Source organism: Schistocerca serialis, chromosome 1 (genome assembly GCF_023864345.2).
Source record: "Schistocerca serialis cubense isolate TAMUIC-IGC-003099 chromosome 1, iqSchSeri2.2, whole genome shotgun sequence".
Taxonomy (NCBI): domain Eukaryota; kingdom Metazoa; phylum Arthropoda; class Insecta; order Orthoptera; family Acrididae; genus Schistocerca; species Schistocerca serialis.
The window spans coordinates 1,137,078,566-1,137,098,655 of NC_064638.1; the positions used below are offsets into that span (position 1 = coordinate 1,137,078,566).

At 44.4% G+C, this 20,090-nt stretch overlaps 1 protein-coding gene and 1 pseudogene across 2 annotated transcripts in view; one reads left to right on the top strand and one right to left on the bottom strand.

Annotated features, from left to right (window-relative positions):
• The window catches only part of LOC126417450 (putative inorganic phosphate cotransporter), a 421,312-nt gene that overhangs the window by 134,513 nt on the left and 266,709 nt on the right, over positions 1-20,090 (bottom strand). The gene's annotated exons all lie outside the window — the stretch shown is intronic.
• On the top strand, positions 721-837 carry LOC126419978 (5S ribosomal RNA; annotated as a pseudogene).

Consider the following 20,090-nt stretch of genomic DNA (forward strand, 5'->3'; position numbering starts at 1 on the left):
CGTTCTACAGCCAGCTTCAGATGCCGGTTCTCTTTGTCCAAAAATGTTTCGTGAAAAAAATGTCGTCTTCCCTCCAGCAATTCCCATTTGATTCCACGAAGCATGTTGATCGAACCTGTCGGTAACAAATCTAGCGGCGAAGCCCCATCCTTTAAACTGATCTGTTGGGGATCCCAAACTCTCGAGCAGTACTCAAGAATAGGTTGCAGTAGTGTTCTATAAGCAATCTCCTTTGTAGATGAGCTACACTTCCCTAAAACTTTCCCAATAAATCAAAGTCGACCGTTCACCTTTCTAACTAACGCCCTCATGTGTTCGTTCCGTTTCAGATCGCTTTGCAACGTTACGCCTAGATATTTAATCGAAGTGGCTGTGTCGAGCAGTGCACTACTAATATTGTATTCGAACTTTACGGGATTATTTTTCCTACTCTGTCGTAACTTACATTCTTCTACATTTAAACAAGCTGCCATTCAGCACACCAACTAGAAATTTCGTATAAGTTTTCATGTATCCTTCTGCAGTCACTCAACGACGACACTTACCCGTCAGCAAACAACCGCAGATTGCATCTCACCCTGTTCGTCACAGTATTTTTCTATATAGGGAATAAGACGACCGATTTCAGTTCAAGTTGCCAATTATTACACTAATTGGAAATCTTACCATGCTCTGGCTAGAACTTTGTGCAACTTTTTTTAGACAGTAGGCGATTATAGAGCCAACGGCCTTGGCACAGTGGTAACACCGGTTCCCGTCAGATCACCGAAGTTAAACGCTGTCGGGCTGGGATAGACTTGGATGGGTGACCATCCAGTCTGCCGAGCGCTGTTGGCAAGCGGGTTGCACTCAGCCCTTGTGAGGCAAACTGAGGAGCTACTTGATAGAGAAGTAGCGGCTCCGGTCTCGGAAACTGACATACGGCCGGGAGAGCGGTGTGCTGACCACATTCTCCTCCATATTCGCATCCAGTGACGCCTATGAACTGAGGATGACACAGCCTGTTCGGGAGGAGTTTAGTTTTAGTTTTTAGGCGATTATAGATAACTGCATCATCTGCAAAAAGTTTGAGGTTATTGTTAATATCGCCTGCCACATCGTTAATAAAGAACATGAACAGCAAGGGTCCCTCTTCCCTGGGACACGTCTGAAGGCACTTCCACATACCTGTCCATGATTCTCCACCCAAGATAACACGCTGCATTCTTCATACGTAGATATCATCATTCCAGTCACGAACAGCGCTTGATGCGCCATACTTTTACTAATTTTACTGAGGGGAAACTATATCGAATTGGGCGGAAATGAATGTATGGCCCAACTTGACTAACAAGAACTGTTAGGTTGAGAGGATATATTCTGAGGTATCAAGGAATAGTTAATTGGTAATGATGGGAAGTGTGTGTGTGTGTGTGTGTGTGTGTGTGTGTGTGTGTGTGTGTGTGTGTGTGTGCGTGCGTGCGTGAGAGAGAGAGAGATATAGGGAGGAGTTGGGAGGACGCGAGATTTTTAGAGGGAAACATAGGCCAGTTTACACAGTACGCAGGCTTCAGTGGATTTATGTTGCGGTAGTAATGATGAGAAGAAAAGGCTTACTACGCAGGGAAGTCTAGCATGGAAAGTTGCAGCGAACTAGTCTTCGGGCTAAAGACCACAAGAACAACAACAAACCCAAACGATTGTACATCCGTTAATAAACGCTGGTGTGGCACGGAGTCATATGCTGTTCTGAAGTCAAGAAATACTGCATCTACCTGGCTCCCTCGATCCACGGTTTTCAGTATGTCATGAGAGAAAAGCGGGAACTAGGTTCCACAAGAGCGAGATGTATGGAATCTTTGTTGCTTGTCACGTCTGAGCACAGAATGCGTCCAAGGTTCTACAGCAAATGGAAATCAGTGACATTGGTTGATAGTTTGTGGATTTTTTTAGCACCCTCCTTCTAAACTTGTCTAATCGGTGCTTTTGTCCTAACGACTGGACACAAGATTGCAAGTGTTCATCAGAGTCAATGGTATTGTCAGGAGTGCCCCATGGAAGTGTGATAGGGCTGCTGTTCTATTCTGTATGCATAAATGACCTGTAGGACAGGTTAAGCAGCAGTCTACGGCTGATTGCTGATGATGCTGTGGTGTGTGGGAAGCAGTCGTTGAGTGACTGTAGGAGGCTAGAAGATAACTTAGACAAAATTTAGATTTGATGTGATGAGTGGCAGCTAGCTTTAAATCTAGAAAAATTTAAGTTAATGCAGATGAGTAGGAAAAGTAAACCCGTAACTTTCGAATATGGTATTAGTAGTGAGCTGCCTGACACAGAAACGTCGATTAAATATCTACAAGTAACGCTGCAAAGTAATATGAAATGGTATGACCATGTAAGGATTGTTGTAGGTAGAGCGAATGGTCAACTTTGGTTTATTGAGGGTATTTTAGGAAAGTGTGTTTCATCTGTAGACGAGGCAGCATGTAAGACAATAGTGCGACTCATTGTTCAAAAATGGCTCTGAGCACTATGGGACTTAACTTCTGAGGTCATTAGTCCCCTAGAACTTAGAACTACTTAAACCTAACTAACCTAAGGACATCACACACACATTCATGCCCGAGGCAGGATTTGAACCTGCGACCGTAGCGATCGCGCGGTTCCATACTGAAGCGCGTAGAACCGCTCGGCCACTCCGGCCTGCTCGACCCATTGTTAAGTACTTTTCGAGTGTGTGGGATCCGCATTAAGTCGGATTAAAGGAAGACATCGAAGAAATTCAGATGCGGGGTGCTATATTTGTTATCTGTATGTTCAAACAACACGCAAGTATTACGGAGGTGCTTCGGGAACTCAAATGGGAATCCATGGAGGAAGGCGAAATTCTTGTCGAGGAGTACAGTTGAGAAAATTTAGAGAACCACATTTGAAGCTGCCTGCAGAATGATTCTGCTGCCAACATACATTTCGCGTAAGGACCGTGAAAATAAGATTGGAGAGGTTAGGGAACGTACAGAGGCATATGCACTCATGCTCATAAATTATGGATAATGCTGATACATGGTGAAACAACGTTCTGGTGGGCGGTTTGCGGGTTTAAATCGCCTCGGGGTATGACCATGCGGTGCATTTCAGCTGCGGTCGCTGCACGGTGGCGCTGGCAGCAGTCCGCATAAGCAGAGGTGTGTTGGTGCATGTCAGAGTACGGTGCAGCGAGTAAGTGTGCAGACTTTTCAGACGTGCTAATGGTGACTGTGTGTTGAAAATAGCCAAAAAAACACATATTGATGACGTTATGAGAGGTAGAATACTAGGGCGACTTGAGGGTGCTCAAACACAGCAGGTCGTAGCAGGGGCCCTCCATACGCCGAAAAGTGCGATCACACGATTATGTCAACGATTCCAGCAGACTAGAAACGTGTCCAGGCGCTACAGTACGGGACGTCCACAGTGTACAACATCACCAGAATACCGATATCTCACCATCAGTGTCCGCAGACGGCCACGGAGTACTGCAGGTAGCCTTGCTCGGGACCTTACCGCAGCCACTAGAACAGTTGTCTCCAGACAGACATTCTAAAAACGACTGACCAGACATGGTTTATTCGCCCGGAGACCTGCGAGGTGCATTCCACTGACCACTGGTCACAGGAGAGCCCGGAAAGCCTGGTGTCAAGAGCACAGTACATGGTCATTGGAACAGTGGTCCCAGGTTATGTTCACGGACGAGTCCAGGTACGGTCTGAACAGTGATTCTCGCCGGGTTTTCATCTAGCGTGAACCAGTAACCAGATACCAATCCCTCAATGTCCTTGAAAGGGACCTGTATGGAGGTCGTGGTTTGATGATGTGGGGTGGGATTATGATTGGTGCACGTACAGCCCTGCATGTCTTTGAGAGAGGAACTGTAACAGGTCCGCTGTATCGGGTCGTCATTTTGCACCAGTATGTCCGCCTTTTCAGGGGTGCAGTGAGTCCTACCTTCGTCATGGTGGATGATAACGCACAGCACCACCACCATCGTGGAGGAGTACCTTGAAACAGAATATATCAGACGAATGGAGTGGCCTACCTGTTCTCCAGACCTACACCCCATCGAGCACGTCTGGGACGCCCTCGGTCGACGTATCGCTGCACGTCTTCAAACCCCTACGACACTTTTGGAGCTCCGACAGGCACTGGTGCAAGAATGGGAGGCTATAACCCATCAGTTCTCGACCACCTGATCCAGAGTATGCCAACCCGTTGTGCGGCCTGTGTACGTATGCATGGTGACCATATCCCATATTGATGTCGGGGTACATGCGCAGGAAACAGTGGCGTTTTGTAGCACATGTGTTTCGGGACGGTTTTCTCTACTTATCACCAATATCATGGACTTACAGATCTGTGTCGTGTGTGTTCCCTATGTGCCTATGCTATTAGCGCCAGTTTTGTGTAGTCCACTTCGTGTGGCACCACATTCTGCAATCATCCTTAATTTATGAGCATAAGTGTAGATTGTCGTTTTTCCCTCGCTGTATTTGCGAGAGGAACAGAAAAGGAAATGACTAGTAGTGGTATGGGGTATTCTCCGCCATGCATTATACGGTGGCTTGCGGAGTATATACGCGTATGTAGAAGTTGATGCAGAAGATTTTGTTCGAGAAGAAATAATGAGATTGCAATATTAGGCGTTGTTTTTCGTAGTTCTTTCAAATTCGCAACTGCATTACGAAATCCGTGACTACGATTTTCGTATCACATAAGCGCAACAGCGTTCTATCACTGATTTCACTGCACCGCAGTTGGCATCACTGCAAAACTTGTTTGTAGTTGTAATATGAGGCCAGCAGACAGAACGTCACTGGAGCCCGGTGAACTCGCATTGATCGAGTTCCAGTTGGAAATTAGATGTGGAATGTTTGCCTGGCAGATGGTTCATCGAACCACTTTCACACTGTTTTTCTGCTGCTCCGCTCTCTTAACAGCGCGCAGGAAAAACGAACTCTTACACCTTTCTTCCCGAGCTCTGATTTCTCTTATTTCATTACAACCATCATTTCCCCCTATCTAGGTGGGTGCCTACAAAATATTTTCGCATTCGAAGGAGACGGTTGGAGATTGAAATTCCGCGACAAGATCTCTCCGCAACGAAACACGATTTAACGGTTGCCATCCCGACTCGTTTATCACGTCCGTGACACTCTCTTCCCAACTTCGCGATAATACAAAAAGAGGCGTCGTTCTTTGAACTTTATCGATGTTTTCCGTCAATCCGGTCTGGTAAGGACCCCATACAGCACAGCAATACTCTAGCAGAGAACGGACAAACGCAGTGTAGGCAGTCTCTTTAGTAGAATTATTGGATCTAATTAATGATCTGCCAATAAATCGCAGTCTTTGGTTTGCCTTCCGCACTACATTATCTATATGATCTTTCCAGTTTAAGTTGTTCGTAATTGTAATTCCTAGGTATTTAGATGAATTGACAGGCTTTAGATTTGTGTGATTTATCATGTAAACGAAATTTAGCGGATTTTCTTTTTAGTACTCTTGTGGATGACCTCACACTTTTCTTTATTTGGATTCAATTACCGTAGAGATATCTTGATTAAATCATTTTACAATTGGTTTTGATCCCCTGATATTAGGAGGTAAATGACTGCATAATCTGCAAACAGTCCAAGATGACTGCTCAGATTGTCTCCCAAATAGTTTATATAGAAGAGCAGAGGGCCTGTAACACTTGCTTGGGAATCACCACGTCTCACTTCTGTTTTACACGATGACTTTCCATGAATTACTACGAACTGTGATCTTTCCGACAGGGAATCACGAATCCAATTGCACAATGAGACGATACTCCATAGGCACGCGACTTGATTGTAAGCCACTTGTGAGGGACGGTATCAAAAGCCTTCTGGAAATCTAGAAATATGCAATCAATTTTAGATCCCCTGTCGATCGCAGTCATTACTTCGTGAGAATAAAGATCTACTTGTGAATCATAACAATAGTATTCTGAATCGGTGCTGACTGTGTGTCAACATGTCGTTTTACTCGAGGTATAATATTCGAGCACAGCATATGTTCCAAAATCCTACTGCTAGTCGACGTCAATGATATGTCTATAATTCATCGGATTACTCCTACCCCCATTCTTGAATATTGGTGTGACGTGTGCAGCATACCAGTCTTTAGATACGGATCTTTTGTCTAGCGAGTGGTTGTATATGATTGTTAAATGCGGAGCTACTATATCGCCATACTCTAAAAGGAAACTAACAGGACCGGAGGATTTCCCCTTATTAAGTGATTTATGCTGCTTTGCTAGCTTATTGCTTTACTCAATGTAGACATTCCTTTTATGACTGTAACAATATTTATTGGATTTAATTTTATCCATATTTTTCAGCTTAAAACGTGACTGTATTCAAACCATTGGAGGTATGAATTAAACAACGCCTTCAGTCACAACTTTTTCGTGTTTTATTAACTACACGATGCATTTCAGACCCTGTGGGTCCATCGTCAGGTATAATTTGTCTTAATACATGTTTATTTCTTGTCCTGAATGGGGTGAAATGCCTATTCCTGTCAGGAAAAGGTTTAATGTTAGGTTATGAATTTCGTAAGTCGAACGCGGAAGAGATGTGCAAAATAGTGGAAAATGAACAGTGTAAACTTACCACATCATACAAAGAAAGCATTTTTAACGTTTTAGTAACGGCAAACACTATTAGTACATGTCGCTCCATTCAAGATGTACATTTGCACACATAGTTTATAAACACTTCACAGATGTTTTTGCACATGGTGTTGTCAAAGATGAATTTATTGGTAGTGCTAAAGATATAACTATTAAACAATTGACATATGCAAGAAATAACTTTATAATAGGTCTTTAAAATTACTGAAATAACTATGGCTTGCGAAATCTGTTTGGTCATTTAACATAGGTTCTGGTTTTTTGATTTTGTGGAGGTATTTCTCCAGTTGTTCTAACAGACTTGGGGTTTTACCATTGGCTTCGTTATGTAGTATTACCAAAGTGTTTTCTAGACTGTTGATGACATGTTTCGTTTCCAACATATGTTGTGCAATGACTGATTTTTCGAAATTCTAGAGCCTGAAAGCATTTACATGTTCTTGAAAACGGGTCTTGAAGTTTCTGCCTGTTTTCCCTACATAGTAGGCAGGACAACTGGGGCATGATACTTTGTACACTCCGCTGTTGTTGTATGTTTGTGTATTTGATTTTACGGTATGGATGAGTAGGTTTCCTAACTTATTATTGGTTGAGAAAGCAACTGCTACATTTGTATGGTTTGGTACACATGTATCCATAACTGAAGAATGTGATCAATGTATGCATAGTACTGAAAAATGACTATGATAAGTAAAACCATATTTCTCCTCTTGATTCCACGGCTTTTCTCGCCCACCAGACTCCTCCTCAGCTTATCTTCCCACTATCCACTCTAATTATCTTCATCTCCATAGTTACTACACAATGGCCCCCCCTTTACTTTTGACCCACACCCTTCAACCCTATAGAACACGGTTTCCTCTGGTCAAAAGGTTTTCCCCCACTGCAGGTGCTTCAGCTCCTTGAATGATGTGCAGTGCTGTTTTTTTTAGAAAGAAATACCCATTTCTCCAATGCAGTTTAAATATATATTTTTGTTTCTTTTTTTAGTCCTTCATCGTTAATATCAGCGAGGAAAAAAGTTTTTAATGTTTTGTGTAAACGTCAGCAAAATAATTCTTTTTATAGATTTGTCTCGTCTTTGTTTATATTTTTGAAGCTCTTTGCCGGCCCATGCGCGACGAGGGGCTTCAAATAACAATAAAGAAAAAAAAACAGTACACATATGTAAAGTATGTACAGACAATTACACATTATGTGTCACATTATACAAGTCTTGAAATAATTTGAACATATCGCAGAAGGTACTACTTAGCAAAAAATGATCAAGAATACTTGTCAAGACCAAGCAGTGCACTAAATTCCATTTGTAACTGAAATCGCCATGACCGCCCTGTAACATGTTCCGGAACCAATCTAAGAATCTCCTACTTTTGAAGTCAGCTTTTTGTTGTTGCGGTATTCTGTATGGGAACCTCTGTAACATTGTATTAAACTGCTCAATAAGAAGCATGTCTGCGTTAGCTGGTTCAGGTCTGGACTGCTCCCATTCGCTAACTGTTCCTGTTGCATAATACTGCACCAGTGTGTGTGTGTGTGTGTGTGTGTGTGTGTGTGTGTGTGTGTGCGTGGTTGGGTGGGTGGAGGACACACTCAATGTCCCGGCTGCCCGTGCGGTCGCAGTGTCTGACTTCGCTACTATCGCATCATGTAATATCATGCTGATGGCTGCATCTGCTTTTAGCGCTAGCGGCCGTGTTCTCCACTGCACAGTATTACAGCACACTGTAGGATTATGTCAGAATGACCATTGCACCAATTAATGGGGGGGGGGGGGGGGGGGGGGGTTGGAGTGTTGTCATAGTGTTTACACAGAGCGATTTTGGAGACCTAGCGAGGAAGCCACTTCCATAATTGGAACTTCGTTTGTCGGGGCTGGATCGGACTGTAGGTCACCCGGATTATCGAAAAATTTTATGAAACAAAAACTAAGAAAACATTTATTATGGCGTGGGTTAAATACCGTAAACATACAAGTTGTATATCTTTCCACGTCAATACACAAATGAGACGTTTGTTTCACACAAATTTGGACAAGATACTGAAAAATAAGCGGCTGAGTTTATATTCGGATATAATTACTAAGTATCTTTTGAGCCAGTTTCGTATGGCGTTTATTCGTAACACGTTCACACAGGTGTTTCACCAACACCATTATTAAGCCCAGCTGCGTTGTTGGCTCTGTATGTGTCTTAATGCCCTCAGATTTACGCGCCAACATCGTCAGCTAAACCGTCGTCAGTACGCTCATTTGCCGGCCGGGGTGGCCGAGGGGTTGTAGGCGCTACAGTCTGGAACGGCGCGACCGCTACGGTCGCAGGTTCGAATCCTGCCTCGGGCATGGATGTACGAGGTGCATTCAAGTTCTAAGGCCTCCAATTTTTTTTTTCTCCAGACTGGAAAGTGATAGAAACTTGCGCATTGTTTTAAAATGAGGCCGCGTTCATTGTCAATACGTCCCAGAGATGGCAGCACCGTACGGCAGATGGAATTTTACCGCCAGCGGCGAGAATGAGGACTGTTTTAAATACTTAAAATGGCGACGTTTTCCTTACGTGAACAGTGTGCAATTATTCGTTTTCTGAATTTGCGTGGTGTGAAACCAATTGAAATTCATCGTTAGTTGAAGGAGACATGTGGTGATGGAGTTATGGATGTGTCGAAAGTGTGTTCGTGGGTGTGACAGTTTAATGAAGGCAGAACATCGTGTGACAACAAACCGAAACACACAAGCCAGTCTGACGACATGATCGAGAAAGTGGAGAGAATTGTTTTGGGGGATCGCTGAATGACTGTTGAACAGATCGCCTCCAGAGTTGGCATTTCTGTGAGTTCTGTGCACACAATCCTGCATGACGACCTGAAAATGCGAAAAGTGTCATCCAGGTGGGTGCCACGAATGCTGACGGACGACCACACGGCTACCCGTGTGGCATGTTGCCAAGCAATGTTGACGCGCAACAACAGCATGAATGGGACTTTCTTTTCGTTGGTTGTGACAGTGGATGAGACGTGGATGCCATTTTTTCGATCCAGAAACAAAGCGCCAGTCAGCTCAATGGAAGCACACAGATTCACCGCCACCAAAAAAATTTCAGATAACCGCCAGTGCTGAAAAAATGATGGTGTCCATGTTCTGGGACAGCGAGGGCGTAATCCTTACCCATTGCGTTCCAAAGGGCACTACGGTAACAGGTGCATCCTACGAAAATGTTTTGAAGAACAAATTCCTTCCTGCACTGCAACAAAAACGTCCGGGAAGGGCTGCGTGTGTGCTGTTTCACCAAGGCAATGCACCCGCACATCGAGCTAACGTTACGCAACAGTTTCTTCGTGATAACAACTTTGAAGTGATTCCTCATGCTCCCTACTCTCCTGACCTGGCTCCTACTGACTTTTGGCTTTTTCCAACAATGAAAAACACTCTCTGTGGCCGCACATTCACCAGCCGTGCTGCTATTGCCTCAGCGATTTTCCAGTGGTCAAAACAGACTCCTGAAGAAGCCTTCGCCGCTGTCATGGAATCATGGCGTCAGCGTTGTGAAAAATGTGTACGTCTGCAGGGCGATTACGTCGAGAAGCAACGCCAGTTTCATCGATTTCGGGTGAGTAGTTAATTAGAAAAAAAATCGGAGGCCTTAGAACTTGAATGCACCTCGTATGTGGTGTCCTTAGGTTAGTTAGGTTTAAGTAGTTCTACGTTCTAGGGAACTGATGCCCTCTTAAGTTAAGTCCCATAGTGCTCAGAGACATTTGAACCATTTTTGAACCAGAGCTCTCATTTTCGGCAGCGGAACAAAAAGCGATAATTTCCTCGTCAGAAATCGTCATATTAAACAAAATTCTTCAAGTTATTTTCGGTTATTCTTCGAATCTGACACCGTTGAAGATCAGACATATGGTTCAGCAGCAATATTTTCCAACAGTGCTGCTTTACCCACCTTATGCAGTACATATAATTTATTTTTCACGATCACAGCCGTCTTCTTTCTCTCTGATTTCAGTTTACACTCACAACGTATGGGAACAATACAGTACTGTACAACTTAGTGTTAACTTGTTAACTGACATCGTTCCAGAATGTCTGTATAGCGTTAGGCTGCATTTAAACTTAATCATCACCGTCGTAGATAGGTGCTTGCTTCCGGATTGCCAAGTACTGTGCAGTTGCTGCATTGAAAAGAAAGAAAAAAAAAAGCATATCGATCCAGATGAATCGGATGGACCGGAGATTCGGATAGGACCGCATAAACGAGGTTACGCTGTGCTAAGGTCTTTTGTGTTTTAACGTGTGGCACTCTCCGTCAGCTGTTTTTCATTCAAGTGATCTGTTACTTACCCTATGAATTTCTGAATTTCAGCTTTGTTGGTTTACCTTCAGTGATGTAGCACCAGCAATGGTCAAGTGGCTGATAAGACAAAATGGTAAGCCGCGCGGTCTGAGGCGCCTTGTCACGGTCTGTGCGAATCACTCCCCCCCTCCCCCCCCCCTTCCCCCCCCCCCCCCCCCCCCCCCGTAGGAGGTTCGACTCCTCCCTCGGGCATGGATGTGTGTGTGTTGTCCATAGCGTAAGTTAGTTTAATTTAGATTAAGTAGTGTATAGGCTTAGGGACCGATGACCTCAGCAGTTTGGTCCCATAAGACCTTACCACAAATTTCCAAAATTTTACGAAAGGGTAACCACATACTTTGTTTACCAAAGTGAGTTCTGCCAAGTTAAGTTTCGAAATGAGAACTAATGAAATAAAGACCAAGGCGACGCCATTACGTGCAGATGCACTTACTGGAAAGGGACTTATTGTTGTAGTTTGTCATTAGCGCTACTTGTAAAACAATGGCAGCATAGTTGCGTACCTTCGAGTTTTCTCGTTAGTGAAAAGCGAAGGTCAGTCACGCAAACCCCGACTGATAACACCTGAGTGATAAATTTGACGAGACTTTTACGCAGAAGGACGACAGGCACTTGTTATCTCAACAAGGAAGGACTCGGTACAAAATCTAAGCTTCTTACAGAAAACTGGCTGGCGGCCAAGGCTACGAGCGTCCAACATAAAAGAGAAAAAGCTTTTCATTACAGCTCGGTAATTTCAAGTTTTATATGCCGCAGTTAGTTTCACTGTCTTGACTAACCCTCGCAAGACCAACATATTTTGCCGGCCGAGGTGGCCGACCGGTTCTAGGCGCTATAGTCTGGAACTGCGCGACCGCTACGGTCGCAGGTTCGAATCCTGCCTCGGGCATGGATGTGTGTGATGTCCTTAGGTTAGTTAGGTTTAATTACTTCTAAGTTATAGGGGACTGATGACCTTAGAAGTTAAGTCCCATAGTGCTCAGAGCCTTTTGAACCAACATATTTTCAGTAACGTGTGCTAACTTTTGTTGTTTTATATTAACAACAAACTTTTTGAAGAGGCACCGATGTGTTGATAGAATACTGAACATGAAAACATTGAATATGACTTACATTCTCATACTATCTACTACTGGGATTTAAATTTATGGATGAAGTTTAACTAAAAAATTTAAAACATTTATGAAGTTTGGTAGAAGCCTGCATTAGAAACATTAATTTTTTTTTCAAAATTTTAAAATATAGTTTACCTGACTAGATTACAATATTTTCAAGAGGCGGGCCCAGAGTACCATCCCCCCTTGCTATTGAGAGATTTAACCCACAGGATCAAGCGAGAGCTGTAACCGGCCCGTTTCTGGGACACGAGCAGGAGAGCCAACCCCTGATCCAATCCGCCCCGCTGACTAACGACGTTGACTAGTCTGGTACGACAATAGAAGATAGCAAAAGTAAAGTCGAAGTTTTATATTTCTCATTTCAGAAATCGTTCACGCAGAAGAGTCGTACGAACATACCATCATCTTACCATCACACAGACTCCAATACGAAGGACATACACTCATGTTCATAAACAAAGGATAACTGCAGAATGTGGCGGCACACAATGTGGCACTGCACAAAACTGGCGCTAATAGCATAGGCACATAGTGGACACACACTACACAGATCTGAATATCCACGGTATTGGTGATAAGTTGAGAAAACCACCCAGAAACACATCTGCTACAAAACGCCACCGTTTCCTGCGCATGTATCCCGACATCAATATGGGATTTGATCACCATGGCCGGTCGGGGTGGCCGAGCGGTTCTAGGCGCTACAGCCTTAGGTTACTTAGGTTTAAGTAGTTCTAAGTTCTAGGGGACTGATGACCTCTGAAGTTAAGTCCCATAGTGCTCAGAGCCATTTGAACCATTTTTGATCACCATGCACACGTACACAGGCCGCACAATGGGTTGGCATACTCTGGATCAGGTGGTCGAGCAGCTGCTGGGTTATAGCCTCCCATTCTTGCACCAGTGCCTGTCGGAGCTCTTGAAGTTCGTAGGGGTATGAAGACGTGCAGCGGTACGTCGACCGAGAGCGTCCCAGACGTGCTCGATGGGGTGTAGGTCTGGAGAACAGGCAGGCCACTCCATTCGTCTGATATATTCTGTTTCAAGATACTCCTCCACGATGGTGGTGCTGCTGTGCGTTATCAACCACCATGGCGAAGGTAGGACTCACTGCACCCCTGAAAAGGCGGACATACCGGTGCAAAATGACGACCCGATACAGCGGACCTGTTACAGTTCCTCTCTCAAAGACATGCAGGGCTGTACGTGCACCAATCATAATCCCACCCCACATCATCAAACCACGACCTCCATACAGGTCCCTTTCAATGACATTAAGGGATTGGTATCTGGTTACTGGTTCACGCCAGATGAAAACCCGGTGAGAATCACTGTTCAGACTGTACCTGGACTCGTCCGTGAACATAACTTGGGACCACTGTTCCAATGACCACGTACTGTACTTTTGACACCAGGCTTTACGGGCTCTCCTGTGACCAGAGGTCAGTGGAATGCACCTCGCAGGTCTCCGGGCGAATAAACCATGTCTGGTCAGTCGTTTGTAGACTGTCTGTATGGAGACAACAGTTCCAGTGGCTGCGGTAAGGTCCCGAGCAAGGCTACCTTCAGTACTCCGTAGCCGTCTGCGGACACTGATGGTGAGATATCGGTCTTCTGGTGATGTTGTACACTGTGGACGTCCCGTACTGTAGCGCCTGGACACGTTTCCTGTCTGCTGGAATCGTTGCCATAATCGTGAGATCAAACTTTGTGGCACACGGAGGGCCCGTGCTACGCTCTGCTGTGTTTGACCAGCCTCCAGTCGCCCCAGTATTCTACCCCTCATAACGTCATCAATATGTGTTCTTTGAGCCATTTTCAACAACAACAAAAAATGGTTCAAATGGCTCTAAGCGCTATGGGACTTAACTTCTGAGGTCATCAGTCCCCTAGAACTTAGAACTACTTAACCTAACTAACCTACGGACATCACTCACATCCATGCCCGAGGCAGGATTCGAACCTGCGACCGTAGCTGTCGCGCGTCTCCAGACTGTAGCGCCTAGAACCGTTCGGCCACTCCGTCCGGCCATTTTCAACACACAGTCACCATTAGCACGTCTGAAAACGTCTGCACACATACTCGCTGCACCGTACTCTGAGATGCACCAACACACCTCTGCGTATGCGGACTGCTGCCAGCGTCACCGTGCGACGACCGCAGGTCAAATGCACCGCATGCTCATACCCCGAGGCGATTTAAACCCGCAAACCGCCCACCAGAGCGTCGTTTCACCTTGTATCAGCATTATCCTTAATTTATGAGCATGAGTGTAGTAATAAGCATCGCTGTTGTAGAGAAAGAACTGAAAGAGTTAAGAGCAAGTAAGTCGTCAGCTCCAGATGAAATCCCAATTCCATTTTAGAAAGAGTACTCTACAGCGTGGCCCCTTACTTCGCTACCATTTATCGCGAACCTTCGGCGCAACCCGAATCTCCAAGCGACTGTAAAAAACCGTAGGCGAATTCCATATATAAAAAAGTGTAAGAGAAGGGACGCCAAAACTACACACAGATCTCTTTAACATCGGTTTGTTGGAGAATCCTTCAACATAGTCTCAGTTCGAATGTAATAAATTTCTTTGAGAGGGAAAAGCTCTTGTGCACAAATCAGCACGGTTTTAGAGAGCATTGCTCGTGCGAAATTCAGCTTGTCCTTCTCTCGCATGATATCCTGCGAGCCTTAGATGGAGAGCAACTGAAGGATTCCATATTCCTAATTTTCCGTAAAGCATTTGACACGGTGCCAACTGCCGACCGTTAACGAAGGTACAAGCATACGGAATAAGTTCTCAGGTATGTGAGTGGCTCGAAGACTTCTAAAGTAACAGAAGCCAGTGCGTTGTCCTCGACGGCGAGTGTTTGTCAGGAGTGCCCCAGTGAAGAGTGGTAGAACCTCTCTTGTTTTCTATACACATAAATAATCTTACAGACGGGGTAAGCAACAGCCTGCGACTGTTTGCTGATGATGCTGTGGTATATGGGAAGACGTCGTCGCTGAGTGTCTTTAGGAGGATACAAGATGACGTATACAAAATTTCTAGTTGGTGTGATGAATAGCAGCTAGTTCTAAATGTATAAAAAATGTAGAAAAATGTAAGTTAATGCAGATGAGTAGGAAAAATAAACCCATAATGTTCGGGTACAGCATTAGGAGTGCACTCCTTGACACAGTCACGTCCATTAAATTGCTGGGCGTAACGTTACAGAGCAGTATGAAATGGAATGAGCATGTAAGGGTTGTAGTAGGGAAGGCGAATGGTCGACTTCGGTTTATTGGAAGAATGTTAGGGAAGTGTGATTCATCTTAAAGAATACCGCATATAGGGCACTAGTGCGATCTGTTGTTGAGTACTGTTAGAGTGTTTGGGATCCGCACCAGGCCGGACTAAAGGAAGACATCGAAGCAATTCAAAGGTGGGGTGCTAGATTTGTTACCGGTATGTTCGATCAACACGCAAGTATTACGTTGGTGCTTCGGGAACTCAAATGGGAATCCCTGAAGGAAAGCGACGTTTCCAATGAGTACTACTGAGAAAATTTAGAGAACTGGCACCAACGTACAGCCGGCTGCGGTGGCCGAGCGGTTCTAGGCGCTACAGTCCGGAACCGAGCGACTGCTACGGTCACAGGTTCGAATCCTGCCTTGGGCATGGATGTGTGTGATGTACTGAGGTTAGTTAGGTTTAAATAGTTCTAAGTTCTAGGGGACTGATGACTTCAGATGTTAAGTCCCATAGTGCTCAGAGCCATTTGAACCAACGTACATTTCATCAAGGACCTTGAAAATAAGATTGGCGTGGTTGGGGTTCCTACGCAGGCATGTAGACTGTCGTTTTTCCCTCGCTCTCTTTGTGAGAGGAACAGAAAAGGAAATAACTAGTAGTATAGGGTACCCTCCGCCATGCACCATACGGCGGCTTGTGGAGTATGTATGTAAATGTAGATGCAGGGCTGGTGAGCAGACCAGCTAGACTTTTAGGCGGTTTCCCGGTTTCCTACATCCAACTACATGGAATATGCGATTTACTCTATTCTCAGACAGATGCCGTAGACAGCTTCCTTCCCAAGAGTAGCTGTGGCGTCAAGAGAACATCACGCCACGAAATGCCACTAGCACCGCCAAAAACGATATGTAACTCAAAAGGCAAAAGGAAAAGGCGAAGTTTCAGTGTCGTATTTATGTTGTTCCACAGCTGCAGAAGATTTATTTCGTGGCGCGGCTACTGCAATCATCAGATGTTTAATTAAGAATTAAAGAACACAATTTTGAGAGTGGAAAAACTGTTAGAGGCACACCTCGAGGAAGATCAGTTCGGATTCCGGAGAAACGTAGGAACTGACCCTACGACCTCTCTTAGCAGATTATTTAAGGAAAGGCAAATCTACCTTTATAGATTTTGTAGATTTCTAGAAAGGTTTTAACAATGTCGACTGGAATACACTGTTTGAAGTTCTGAAGATAACAGGGATAAAATATAAAGAGCGGAAGGTTATAGACAACTTGTACACAAACCAGACGGCTGTTATGAGTCGAGGGGCACGAAAGGGGAGCAATGGTTGAGAAGGGAATGAGACAGGCTTGTAGCCTACCGCCGATATTATTGATTCTGTACATTCAGAAAGCGTAAAGGAAACCAAAGAAAAAATTGGAGCAGGAGTTAAAGTTTAGGGAGAGAAATAAAAACTCTGAGGTTTGCCAATGACATTGTAATTCTTACAGAGACAGCAAGCGACTTGCAAGAGCAGTTGAACGGAATGGATAGTATCTTGAAAGGAGAATAGAAGATGAACATCAACAAAGCCAAACCAATGACAATGGAATGTAGCCGACTTAAATAAGTTGATGCTGAGGGAATTAGACTGGGAAACGAGACACTTAAAGTAATAGACGAGTTTCGCCATTTTGGAGTGAAGTAACTGATGATGGGCGACGTAGAGAGGATGTAAAATGTAGACTGGCAATGGCAAGAAAAGCGTTTGAAATAGATAATTTTTTTGACTTAGAATGTAGATTTAAGTGTTAGGAAGTCTTTTCCGAAGGTATGAATCTGGAATGTTGTCTTGTGTGGAAGTGAATCGTGGGCGATTAACAGTTTAGACAAGACGGGGATAGAAGCTTTTGAATGTGGTGCTACAGAAGACTGCTGATGGTTAGATGGGTAGATCACGTAATTAATGACGAGTTACTGAATAGAATTGGGGAGAAAGTAAATGTGTTGCATAATTTGACTAAAAGAAGGACTTGTTTGACAGGACACATTCTGAGACCTAGGGGATCACCAGTTTAGTATTGGAGGGAAATGTGGGGTGTAGAAGCAGTAGAGGGAGACCAAGAGATGAATACAGTAAACAGATTCAGAAGGATGTAGGTTGCAGTAGTTATTCGGAAGTGAAGAGACTTACATGGGATAGAGTAGCGTGGAGAGCTGCATCAAACCAGTCTTCGGACTGAATACCACAACAAGAACAAGAACGAGAGGTGTTTTTAAACATTATCAGGCTAGAAAAGATGAAAAATTAAAAAGTTAAAAGTTGAAAAAATTACTCATCAAAACAAAGAACGTGTAAGCCTACGTTCAGTGTCAGTGAACGTTGTTTTACAGGTTCTAAGACCAGGAATGCCAGTGCAAATGAGAGCTTCTGTGGATTTTTTATTGTAAGAGAGAGGTATTGGCGAAAGTACAACTGTGCGGAAGAGTTGTGAGTCGTGCCTGGACAGCTCAGTCGGTAAAAGCATTGCCCGCTAAAGACAAGGTTCTGGGTTCGAGTCCCAGTCCAACACACAGTTTTAAGGTGCCATGAAGTTTCAACAATGAGGCAATTTCTCCTGTGGCGCAAACTGTTCACTTCTTTGGTATTTGCTACGTCTTGCCTCGCCTGCTATAGTGGCGCTCAGTCTCATTCGTCTGGCATAGCTATGCCGCCGGGCATGAAAGATGGCCATATTTTTTCACTAAGAAATCGCGCTACGGCCAAAAGAGAAAGGGCAGATGCCGTTTTGAGACAATACTGACACCACTCATGGATTAGGACTTACTCGTGTTTCGAGTGGACGACTGCTAGCTACAAGCCGGCCGCGGTGGTCTAGCGGTTCTGGCGCTGCAGTCCGGAACCGCGGGACTGCTACGGTCGCAGGTTCGAATCCTGCCTCGGGCATGGGTGTGTGTGATGTCCTTAGGTTAGTTAGGTTTAAGTAGTTCTAAGTTCTAGGGGACTTATGACCAAAGATGTTGAGTCCCATAGTGCTCAGAGCCATTTGAACCATTTTGCTAGCTACAAGGCAGTACGAGGAGCCACATAACTATATCTACATGACTACAGTGCAATTCACAATTAAGTTCCACTCTTTAACAGCGCGCGGAAAAAACGAATTCCGTTCGATCTCTGATTTGTCTTCTTTTATTACAATGGTTATTTCCCCCTGTGTAGGTGAGTTAGTGCTAACAAAATATTTTCGCATTGTTAGGTGAATGTTGGAGATTGAAATTTCGTGAAAAAATCTCTCTACAACGAAAAAGTCTATGGTTTCCATCCCAGCTCGCGTATCATATCCTTGACACTCTCTCCCCTATTTCGCGATAGCACGAAACGAGCGGTCCTTCTCTGTACTTTTTCAGTGCCGTCCGTCAATACAATATGGTAAGGATCCCACACTGCACAGCAGTACTCTAGCAGAGGACGGACAAGCGTAGTGTAGGAAGTATCTTTAGTGGACCTGTTAGATCTTCTAAGTGTTCCGCCAATAAAACGCAATCTTTGGTTTGCCTTCCCCACTGCATTATCTATGTAGTCGTTCCAGTTTGAGTTGTTCGTGATTGTCATTCCTAGGTATTTAGATTAATGATAGCCTTTAGCTTTAATTTATCATGTAACCTAAATTTAGCAGATTCCTTAGTAGTCCTGAGGGTGACCTCACACTTTCCACTATTTTGGATCAATTGACAATTTTTGCACCACACAGATAGCTTGTCTATATCATTTTGCGATTCCTGTTGATCAGCTGTTGATTTAACTAGGCGGTAAATGACAGCATAACCTGTAAATAATCTAAAGGGCTAGGCAGATTACCTCGTAAATCGTTTACGTAGATCAGGAATAACGGAAGGCCTGTAACATTTCCTTGGGGGACGCCAGATATCGCTTCTGTTTTACACGATGACATTCCGTCAATTAATACGAATTGTGATATTCCCGACACGAAATCACAATCCAATTACACAATGAGACGATACGCCATAGGCGCGCAACTTGTGACGGACGGTATTAAAAACCTTCTGGAAATACAAAAATATGAAATCAATGTGAGAGCCCCTGTCGATAGCACTCATTACTTCGTGAGAATAAAGAGCTAGTTGCGTTTCACAGGAACGATATTTTCTGAATCCGTGTTGGCTATTTGATCGTTTTTCTCGAGATAATTGATCGTGGGCCGGCCCTAGTGGCCGAGCGGTTCTAGGCGATACAGTCTGGAACCGCGCGACCGCTACGGTCGCAGGTTCGAATCCTGCCTCGGGCATGGATGTGTGTGATGTCCTTAGGTTAGTTAGGTTTAAGTAATTCTAAGTTGTAGGGGACTGATGACCTCAGAAGTTAAGTCCCGTAGTGCTCAGAGCCATTTGAACCATTTAATTGATCGTGGGATATGTCCCCATTCCGTCCAGCCGTTATTGCTAGTAGATGAATCCTTGTGATGCCATTGCTTCTTTATTCAGGCAGCTCCTCGTCAGGTCTCACGAGGCTGAGTGGATCCCGTTCTAGACCTCGCTGTCTCAGAAAACTTCTGAGAAGGTACCGGAGATCGAAATCGAGTCCTTCCGCACTGGAGGCAGCAGCGCTAAGCATTCTGGAGGGGAGGTGGAACATTATTGATATTGAAGAAATAGTGATTTTTCCTTTTTTGGCGCCCGCAGTCATGCTCCAGTTTTTAAATGAAATTTCCTCCAT